At 38.1% G+C, this 11,336-nt stretch overlaps 1 pseudogene; it reads left to right on the top strand.

The window, feature by feature from the left end:
- Positions 1 to 1,259: 1,259 nt before the first annotated feature.
- Positions 1,260 to 3,442, top strand: LOC137281004 (uncharacterized; annotated as a pseudogene).
- Positions 3,443 to 11,336: the final 7,894 nt, after the last annotated feature.

The following is an 11,336-nucleotide window of genomic DNA, read 5'->3' as shown; positions in this document are numbered from 1 at the left end:
CTGATTATCCGTGTATTGTTATAGGTTTTTATAGCTTACATTGTAAAGGACGGAAGAAGCCAGAAATGCCGATAAGTACCGTTGTCGTTCTTGCGTCAGTCATGGCGTCACGCTGCACTAAAAGTTTGACAGTTTCACATGAATTATTAAATGATTGCATTGTTTCTATTTTTGATTTGCTATTTCTTGCTACGATACTCTTGCGCTCAATATTCTAAGCGTATTGAGCCATTGTAAGCGATAATTACACAGCTGGATGCTGGAAAATTTCCGAAAATGCTACGCAGTGTAAAATCGGATTTTCATTTTGTTTACATTTCAAACAAGTGCTGTCTTTCGAGCATAGGGTTCGTTTTCATACTTAGATATCTAGTATCTTTCGTTTCGTTTTAGCTAGACAGTTGGTATTGGTGACAAAGACCTTTTGTAATTTGATTCTAAGATGTGGGGGGAATTCAATGAAGCATTTCTCGCTGTTGACTATGAAATATAAGCGACGTAATGGGCATCTCAATACCGGCCTTCTAGAAATGGGATTTTGTAAACACCATCTAATATGGCGGAAAGTGCACTTCGGCGTTCGTGTAAGTGCATTTTCGAAAGCATCCCAAACGATTCTGGGTTCATCGGCGACGTTTCAGAATTATCATTACTGGTTACATGAAAACTTGATATCAGTGATCATTAATATGCACAGTATTTATCCGATTTTCGCATTTCAAAACATACAGCAAATAACGCTCTGAATCGCGATTTTCGATAAGGTGAAAAATGGCGACATTTACGATGAAGCCTATTTTGAAAAGCAATTTTAAGTACTTTAGCCTGGTCTGAGATAATAGTGGATGGTATCAGGAAACGGGGAATGTTCCGCAGAATTCAAAACTGTGAAGTATATATATGTGCGTGGTATATTTAGAATTTTATTGGACTTTCAAAGTAAGGGATGTAGAGGAAGGGCATATATGTCCCTGTGGCATCCAGGGGGTTAACATAGACGAAGTAGTCTCAGCGCTAAGCTAAGGTTATTTTGTACAACAGCACCCGGGTCGCTGTTGTCATGACGTCACGCTCCCCGATGACGTCATAAATTTTGTTCCAGTGTGGGTCAACGGCCCGTTGCGAGTTGTGTGAAGTAGGGCGGTGTCGGGGATAGACCGATCCAGTCTGTCAATCAAAACTGGCGCATGCGTCGATTTCGGCCAATCAGAAGGCCCAGCGCGCTGTGCGGATTTGTGAGACATTTTTCCGGGGTCAACAATGCCGGTAAAGCCATGTGCCTATGGTTTGTGTAACTCAGACTCAAGATACCCCTTGCGTATCGCTGGGGTTCGCTTCATAACTTTCCCCAAAGCGAAACGGTCACGCGAAAAGTGTTTGCGATGGATCAAGGCGTTTGGTAGGCCACATGATCACCTGAATGTCAACACCATCGTCCACGAAACTTCGTCTGCTCAGAGGTGAGAATTTGGTCGATTTCTTGGACTTTTGCATTATCCAATGTAAATACATGACAGCAAGTAGGAAATTAATATTTAGTACATGCTGTAAACAAGGTAGGGGTTTATACCCACAAAATCATTTTTGAAAAGCGTTGTAATTCCTATATGACTCAGTAAGCATCGAAAACAGAGCGGTGATGTCGCATGTAAACAAACATGTCAGAATTGATATCAGCACGTTCAGGGCGATCTTGAGCCACTAGCTTCAGACAGATACATGTATAACACTTAACGTGGTCGAAATTCATCAATATTGGAGTCCAAAGCCTGTTATATCATTTAATTTGAGAACACTTTTTGCTTGTGTAAATATGTAAATTTGCAGATATTTCGTGTCAAAATCACGACGACACCCGAGTGACCCAGTCCTATCAAATTGCAAACACACATGTCGATATAGTTACTGTCAACACAAGATGTTTCAGTGTAATTCTGATACATTATCATGAAGCCAAACTTCAATATTTCAGCATTTCTATGAAGAAGCAAGGCCCACCGATGAATACCCTGACCCACTACTTGGGGATGGAAGCACCCCGTTCAAGTCAAGGAAGAAAAGGAAAACGTGAGAGCAAATTTATATTGTCAAAAGATTTTGATGGTTTGTAACAAATGCTTTGAGGCAGCAACATATTGTTTACAACTGGCAGTGAGGCTTAAGGATTTAGATTTCACACAGCTATCAGGATAATGTCAAAGTCATGATATTGTTTTATTTAATACAGACAATTCATCTTGAAATTCTTAATCAATCGCCATGATTTATCTGTTTTTATCATTGAATTTCAGCACTGTGAATGTAGATGCCTCTGCAGCTGCACATGTAGTTAATGTTTCTGAGCTGGAGCAAAGCATTCTTCCTGTAACTGCCTGAAAAGGATCCACCTGTACCACTTCAACTGAATCAGTTGCAACAAGTTCAGATTTTACTGAGACTAAGGAAACTGGTACATATGTTGCCTAAGTCTACACAAATGAAATTCAGGCTGTTATGCACTTCTATTTGTTGACAATATGTATTGAACTGAACAGATAAATCTAAAGTAACCAAGGGGATCAGAGAGGTCAGGGTCCATGTCACGTCAACTCTCAGCAGCTTATGCTGAGCAGGTCAATTATTGTTTTTGAATGGCATGTCAATTATTGTTTTTGAATGGCATGTCAATTATTGTTTTTGAATGGCATGTCAATTATTACTTGTGCTGTGTAGACTGCGAAATGGTTTTCGTTTGAAAGATATTGCGTACAGGTTTTCTGTCAGTTCAGTCTGCTAGTGTCATATTGAACAGTGTGTTGCATCACATGTATTTAAAATTAGGATATTTATCTTTCTGGCCTCACAGGAGCACCATCATAGAACAGATGCCTGCAGATTTTAAGAGAGAATTTCCAACTTCAATAGCTATTATTGACTGCACAGAAATTAAAACACAGAAACCATCAGCTTTTGACTCTCAACCTCAGTGTTATTCACAGTAAAAATCAAATACAACCTTAAAACGTTTAATTGCAATTGATCCTAGAGGTTCTGTTATGTTTGTGTCAATGTTGTTTTCTGGCTCCATTTCGGACATTGAAATATGTAAAAGAGTGGATTTTATACACTGCTTGGACAGCTAAAAGCAAATGAGTATATACATGGTGGCGATTCAGTTATGTCTGATAAGGGTTTCCGCATCACACCTAAACTTTTAGAATTGAACTTAAATTTAAATATTCCTCCATTAGCATCTTCTGTTGCACAGATGACGGCTGGTGATGTGGCAGAGACGAGACAAATTGCTCATCACAGAATACATGTCGAGAGAACGATAAATAGAATGAAGAAATTTAAACTTGTAGGTAGACGAATACCTGTTAGTTTATTTCAAATGATCAATGACATTTGGTTTATTTGTGCAATGCTGACAAGCTGTCTATCGATACTGATAAAGAAATGAAAGTTGTTCAACTGATTTTTCAAAAATGTTGTCATTAAACACTGAAGATATTACAGGCCACAGATATGTAGGGATTTCAATGTATAAAGTTCAGTCCATACTCCTGTAAAGCTGGACTGGGTTTTCCATATCAGTATATAGTATATTTGCATTGTAAGTGTGGTTCGATACCTCTGTCCAGATAATTTTACCATCACAGGCTTCCTTTTTCTGGATGACAGATCAGATAGCTTAGCAATAGCCATGCCAACTACAGGTGCTGGCTCTATCTTCGGTCCCCTTGGCTTGTGCCACAGTTATGACAGGCTTGTAACCGACACATCTGCTGGCACTTCACGGTAGCCAATCTTCGTGTGAAATGGTTTGTACAAGACCAATAACATGTGCACAAGTTCCGCACGCTCTAAAAATAATATATGTTATTTCAGTATAATATATCACGACTGGGTGAAAACCGTCGCCCAACAAAATGTCACTGTAATGTCTGTCTGTTTTCGAAGTCACCTGACTAATAATTATTGTGATCAATATGACAACGTTAAAAAGTGATGATATAGGAGAATGTCGTATTATTAAAATTGATAAAATGGTCCTATTGTTTTCTTGTTTCTTGCAAAGTCACTTCTATCAAGGCGCAGCTTTTACTGTTGACGGTCTATTTATAGATATGACCTTCACTTGTCAAAAATATGCAAATCGACCATGTGCTTCTGTTTACTTGTTGTAATCCTCTTCTCAGCCTCCACAATGGTGATGTTGACTGCATAACACAGGGACCCGATATGGCACTGTAGGTTAAACAAAAACCATAGATCTACACGCTCGTCGTATATATTACTCTCTCTCTCTCTCTCTCTCTCTCTCTCTCTCTCTCTCTCTCTCTCTCTCTCTCTATATATATATATATATATATATATATATATATATATATATATATATATACCACATCTACTTCGTTTTCGTTGACACCGTGCAGCTTTACACCACAAATCCAGAAATATAACCCCAAACGAAATATGTGTAACTCTTCTCTTTAGATCTTTCTGACAAACGACGGGTACCGAAATAATCAAGGCCAAAATCATCACACACGCAAGTTTCTCGGGCTGTGACGCCATATTTGGCGATTTGCGGGAGATTTATCTATCCCCTCTAACGTCATGACGGCTAGTGGGTGCGGCTTATCGGCCGGGACTGGATCGGTCTGTAACTGAACAACAAACACCACTCCCGCCTAATTCTTACCGTCTTTCGTCACACATAACAATAATCAATACACTCAACGAACCTGTCAATATGCATCACATTCACGTGTGAAGAATAGCTTAGTAAACTTGTTTCAGGCAAATATATGACGCGATCTGATTGTCAGATTTTGCACTCTGTCGGCTCTGCCGAACACTCGTCGGGCTTTTCCGAACACTCGTGTTTGTCTATTCCGGGCTATCGTCGGGTTTACGACTTCTATGACAAGTGTTTATGCTCTTGTACGGCCATCTCGTTCATATTACATACTCTGATCTCCATGTTTTACTGAAATGTGTATAATTTAGCCCATTCCAATATGTAGCTGGAGTAACGTTGAGTGCGACGTTGAACATCAAACCAACCAACCAATTATTGAAACGCGCAGCTAGGTCAGCGATTTGTTTTCACTCGACACTATGGGTAAAAAGAATTCATGTTCATTTGTTTGCAATTTCAGGAAGAGTTCGTTTCGAATAAACATCATAATACTGTAATTTTAGAAAGAATGAAAGAAAGAAGACGAACTGTGTATCGTGGTGTGGTCTTACATTAATATTCAAAAGTGTCTTCACTCAACATATTAATATACCAGGTACACCACCTATAACGGTATAGTGTAATAGTGTAAATATAACTCATATATCATATATACTTGCAGTGTATATGTATTAGAGTATACACGTATACATGCAAACAAGGTCAGACATGTAATTGTTTGTGTTATCTCAATTCCAGTTAATGATAACATTCTCCTGTAACTATGCCGGTAAAACAAGTCACGTATGCACGATGCAACTACTGTCATGAAGGCATCATATGAAATAATCTATGCCTATAGGCACAGGTTATAGCCACCTCAACCAAAGTTAGGCCACGACGCTGGGGATTGTGGGACTTACGGTCACCAGTTATTGTCAGGTACAAAAATGCTTTCAGTTGTTGATCTTGACTGTCAATGATCTTGACTGGCATTGATCAACACACTATACTGAAATGTGAAAAATACTACTATGTGAAAGAGCAAAATGAAAGAACTACAAACTATAAATCAGACCATATCGAGTCTGCTGAAAGAAATATAGTCAGTTAAGCTCGGCAAACGGGCAACAGGTTCAACTTACGTGTAATCTAACGATGTCAGTTAAATAACTTGATAAACAGAAGGTCCAAACACAGAAGAAATATTCTTTCATTTTTGTTCAAAATGCAGAAAATCTGAAGATAAGCATTCACTATTCGAAACGTCAACTGACAAACACCCAGAAGGAAAGTCCATGAAAAAGAGTGCATTATAACACTATCACTTGTAAATCATATAACTGCCAGACATCAAACAGGTATTCCTGAACAGTGTCTCTGTTCAAATTAGTTCCACTGTGTATATCTTTTATCTGTTTTTTTTTTCAAATTTCACTTATAGTATCTTTATTTAGTGATTTTTATTTTCATTGAGTTTATATATGTCTGGCTGCTTTCTTTGTTTTATAGTGTCTACTTCAAGCCAGCCAACATTTCTAAAGACCAAAAACTATGTAGCCAGACTATGATATTTAGGTATTATTATTCAGTCAGCAATCTTGATCTTTATCACTACCGCAGAGTACATTGTTTTGTCAGCTACCTTGTTTCTCTTTGTCATTCCCATTAATTACCGTATATGACATTTGTGGCCTTTATTGGCTTTGTCTGTCATCATATCAGCTGTAGAAGGAAGTACTATTGTTTCTCATTGTTGAATGTCCATTGTTGAATCCTTGCATGTCCATTGTCGTTAAAAACTGTATATATGTGCATGCTCACATCTATACTGAAGGTGTATGTGGAGTCGCGAGCGAGAGGGACGACCGCGGGTAGAATAGGCCTTCAGTAACCCATGCTTGCCCTAAAAGGCGACTATGCTTGTCGTAAGAGACGACTAACGGGATCGGGTGGTCAGGCTCGCTGACTTGGTTGACACATGTCATCGGTTCCCAATTGTGCAGATCGATGCTCATGTTGTTGGTCACTGGATTGTGTGGTCCACACTCGATTATTTACAGACCGCCGCCATATAGTTGGAATATTGCTGAGTGCGGCGTAAACCTAAACTCACTCACTCCCCGTAAATGTTAAATAATACCCCGATCATGACCATGCACAACTTGAAATAGTTTGCACGAAATTGGCATCTTTCTACGAAATTCATAACACGCCGTGAGTGGGATAATTATTTTCTAAATCCAGTTACAATCGTCCAAGAACATCCATGTGCAATCACTGCAATATGGTAAATCTACATTTTGTTCATAACATACATTCAGAGACAAAGCGTCAGTCTAGGAACTTTAGAGTAATATTCTAGAACATATGTTTCCGACCGTCGTGTAGAATATAGGTTTCGGGTTTTTACGTATCTCGGGCAAAACAATGGTTTATCTTTTAAGTGGATCCCATGCCGTTTATTATCGTGTTGCGCGCTCAAGATTTATACCCAACGTACGTGCGTGCATGGTGTTCTATCGACAAAAAAATTAACATGTTACGATCAATTTTACAACATCCATATTTTTATAAATGTTTCTAATCTCCAAAGTACAGCCAGCAAACGAGGGAAGGGTAAACGACTTTTGTGAAATTTGGTACATTTCCCGAATTATGTAACTTAGTTTATGAAATTATAGATTTTAGACCACTTGGTAATGTTTGTTTAATGATGTAGTTGACGAAAGGTCAGAGAGACGTCGATTTTTATGAGTTCGCAAGGATACGAGTACTTATCACAGCATCACCTTCTGTTTCTACATTAAGGTTAAACAACCGTTCATTTCAGTGCGAATTCAAGCCGAAATGCGAAATCAGGGCAGGAAAATATATGAGCCGCCGAAGTGATGTATGAGAGTACGATACTCAGGTATTCTGATCAGGGTAATGCACACACCAACAACGCAAGAATACAATAAAAGGTACATCTCACTGCTTTTACCTTACTGGCTAGTGACCACTTATCGCCCTTTTTAAGCGGTGTTAACGATTTGCTCCATTATTTCTTATTAGAATGAAATAAAATTTGTCTTGATGAAAGATCAGCCATTCACCGATGTTTTCTGCTTGTTTACAGTTGCCGATTCTGTTTCTCCGAAACACGGTCAACAAGGAGAGCAGAAGTGTATATTGTGCTTTCCCAACAACTAACAAGACCGGTTATCGCTATTTCTTTTCTTTTTTTTAATGTTATTGAACTAATTTGACATAAACTTGGTAATAAAACTATTGTGTTAAAAACCTTGGCATATAAAAGGTACTTCTCACTGCTGTTACCTTAACGTTTTTTAAAATAAAAAACAATGACAAAATAAATAAATAAAATGGTAATAATAAAAAAATACCCAAGGATAGACTCCTTGCTGGTTATGGGATTTCATATCAGTCAACAGTAAGCATATGTACTGTTAAACCGATCTATAGTAACACTGAACATTCTCCGTGACAGTGAGAAGTATTTCATTTTTAGCGGATGTCCACTTGGTCCAAGGGAAGCTACTCCCATCCGCAATACGAAGTTCAAGGTCGCTAGTAGCCTCGGCGATGAATGTTGTGGAGGTATGAATATTTTGACATATTCTTTGTTATTTGGTGATGCTGTTATTATCTCTAAACGCCAAAATGTCTGCAGTTCTCCTTTAGAAACTGTAAATAGGGTCTACCATATCTGTTTGAACCGTATTCGCTTGTGAATTCTGCGATAGTTAACAATATTGCGAACGGCTGCGTTGAGACTGAGAATTTCGTGACAAATTGTAGTGCATATCAGGAGCTGTAATCCACGTACGAGCATCTAAGTGTACAGCTGTAAAAAGCATGACATGCCACAGTGTGTAGCACACTTAGGGACACCTGCAATTATATATATATGCAAAATATGTTCATACGAAAATGTGTTCATTAATCAGTCTGCACACCAGTGATCTAACGCTGAACTTATCCGTTAAGTCCAACATTCGAAAATAGTGCTCAAAACCGAAATTAACCTCCAAAAACAATGCACTGCGGTTATCTTGACACACAGTGTATTTCAACAGATTCGTCCTGATCCGTAAAACTAGGGTGCGCTGGATCCTGGGCCGGAAAATTTCCGTTAAATTGTTGCATTGTATAGTTTATATGTGTCGTTTTGTGGTCAGTGTTGGGTCACTGGGTCTGCACTCGACTCAGCATATTTCGATACTTAAAGAGCGCTTACCTTAGGCCTGATAACAGTGACATTATTTGAATTCACCTTAAATTGCGTTTCGCAAAACGTGTATCTTCTCATTAATACATCAACTTCCCATGACGAATTCAAGAAAACTCTCTGCTCACGCTTTCATTGACAGAGATGTGCAAACTTCATAAACATATATTAGGCATTTTGGTTACAATGTAAGATAAGTGGTCGACGTAATTCGTCTCGATGTTTCTAAATATTAGTTCTAAGGTCATAGATCTAGTCCTTAGTTTAACGTTAAGCAGGTGTGTATTAAAACGCCATATAATTATCTTAACGACCTTATATTATGGTTGTGTTAGACATCAAATAGTTAATAAATCTCTTTGATATTTTAGATCAGAGAGTGAGATCCAAGTTAAAACAGCACGCTGAATATTCCAATACTCACCACAGGGTTTGCACAGACGGTCGTAGCCAGCATGCTTTTATTGTCCCCACAAACGTTTCGGGTTGTATTCGATGGTACAGAAGTGCACTGAAGGCAAAATTCATTAAAATTTAATATTCTCCCAGACAAGTTTCAAAATTCTTGCCATCTTATTTATTTGTCAAATGATGACGCTTACGCACTGAACTGCACGAGGCGAATATCTTTAATTTGTTTTGGTGGCAGCTAAGGGGAATTTATTTTGAAATGCCCGGAAACTGTTTTCACTGATTGAAAATTCCAATACCAGTGAAAGTAATGAATCCATTAAGCCTGATTCGGATCCAGAGATGTAGATTAAAATCAGGATTTTTAAAACGCTGTGACGTCCTGTGATATTCAGAGATTAACTGTGTTTATATAGCCAAGTCTTATTGAGCTTGAATAAACATGAGGCAAGAGTTGAACTGTTGCATAAAGCCCTGTCTCATGAAATGGTTTCTGTAATTATATAATGTTCAAAGTACTCTTGATGGTCTGTGAGTTCAGTGAAAGCATTAGCAGTAAAATGATTGAAGCTGATGAATCGTTACCCTTGTTAACTATTCATTACAGTCTTATTGATATTGATCTTATTCTGAAAACTTTCACAGATATGGTTGTATATATCTTTTCAGCCTGAGGTATAAACATTTTTTTTAACATCAACATCTAGACTTACTGTCTATCTTTAAAGACCAAAAACATGTGAATGACTCTGGTTTGCTTAGGAAGGCAATTTGACTCTTGAGAGTTCTTTGGGGCTTGGTACATTTTATGTCTGCTGTCTGTATTCTTCACATTTTGGTAAAGAATCTGGATAATTGAAGAAAAATGCATGTGAATGTCATTTACTGTGTTGATTGGGTGTAAGCACAGTTGTTGCTGTCAGCTAGTGCAGGAGATGTGCACTTCTTTAAAGCATTCATATGCCCTTAAAGCTACTTTCGCTCCATGCATGGTTCTTAGAATCTGGTTAAATGAAAATGTGGTGCGTTTATGCATGATGTATTGATTACAATAAGTTACTCGTTTTAATACCACATAAAATAACTTGTTCTTAGCGTTATTAGTGATCCATAATCAATTATTATATGTAACTTATAAAAAATGATATATGTAACTGATATAGTCCAATGTGCATACATTTTTCAGAACAGAAAACAGTTACTGTAAATGACTAAATTTCCCAAGTTTGTCCTCATTCATCAAGGCTGACTGCCATAGATGGTGCTAACCTTAGGAGACCCCCACTCATGGTTGGTCACAAGCCGGCTAGACTCTGTAGACTGTAAACACCATGTGTTGATTCTCTACCACATGAGGAAACAGTTTTGTAGAAATGGATTGATGATTATTTATGAATATATTTCAGACACAATGCAGCCGCAACCACCCCCATATGGCTATAATCCTCAACCTGTAAGTAGCCCCTCCTTTGCTGTGTCTGAAACTGGGCCCTTCACAGTCTTCCTTTTGGACTGCTTTGGTTCTATTTTCATGCTATATTTTAATTGTTTTTTTTTCATATATTCTTTGTGGAATCTATAACGCTAATCATGGAATTGTTTGGCGAAGATCCGGGGTAGAATAAATATTCAGCACCCCATGCTTGCCACAAAAGGCGACCATGCCTGTAAGAGGCGACTAAGGGATCACGTGGTCAGGCTCATTGACTTGGTTGACACATGTCATCGGTTCCCATTTACGCAGAGAGATGCCCATGCTGTTGATCACTTGATTGTCTGATTCGATTATTTACAGACCACCGCCATATAGCCTAAATGTTGCTGAGTGCGGCATAGAAATTAAACTCATTCATGGAGTCTTTAGCAGTGTTAATTACTTGTTCTACTCAATATTTGCAAAAACACTTTTCATTGATGTAATCATTGTCCCAACTTCAAAACAAAACATTCATTATTTGATTGTGTTCACAAAAACACATTCCCTTCTGCCCTTTTAGATACAACATTGTTTTGATTTGTCACTAA

The sequence above is a fragment of the Haliotis asinina genome, chromosome 4 (genome assembly GCF_037392515.1).
Source record: "Haliotis asinina isolate JCU_RB_2024 chromosome 4, JCU_Hal_asi_v2, whole genome shotgun sequence".
Lineage (NCBI taxonomy): Eukaryota > Metazoa > Mollusca > Gastropoda > Lepetellida > Haliotidae > Haliotis > Haliotis asinina.
The sequence above is the reverse complement of the archived record's forward strand: the minus strand, read 5'-3'. Positions and strand labels throughout refer to the sequence as shown.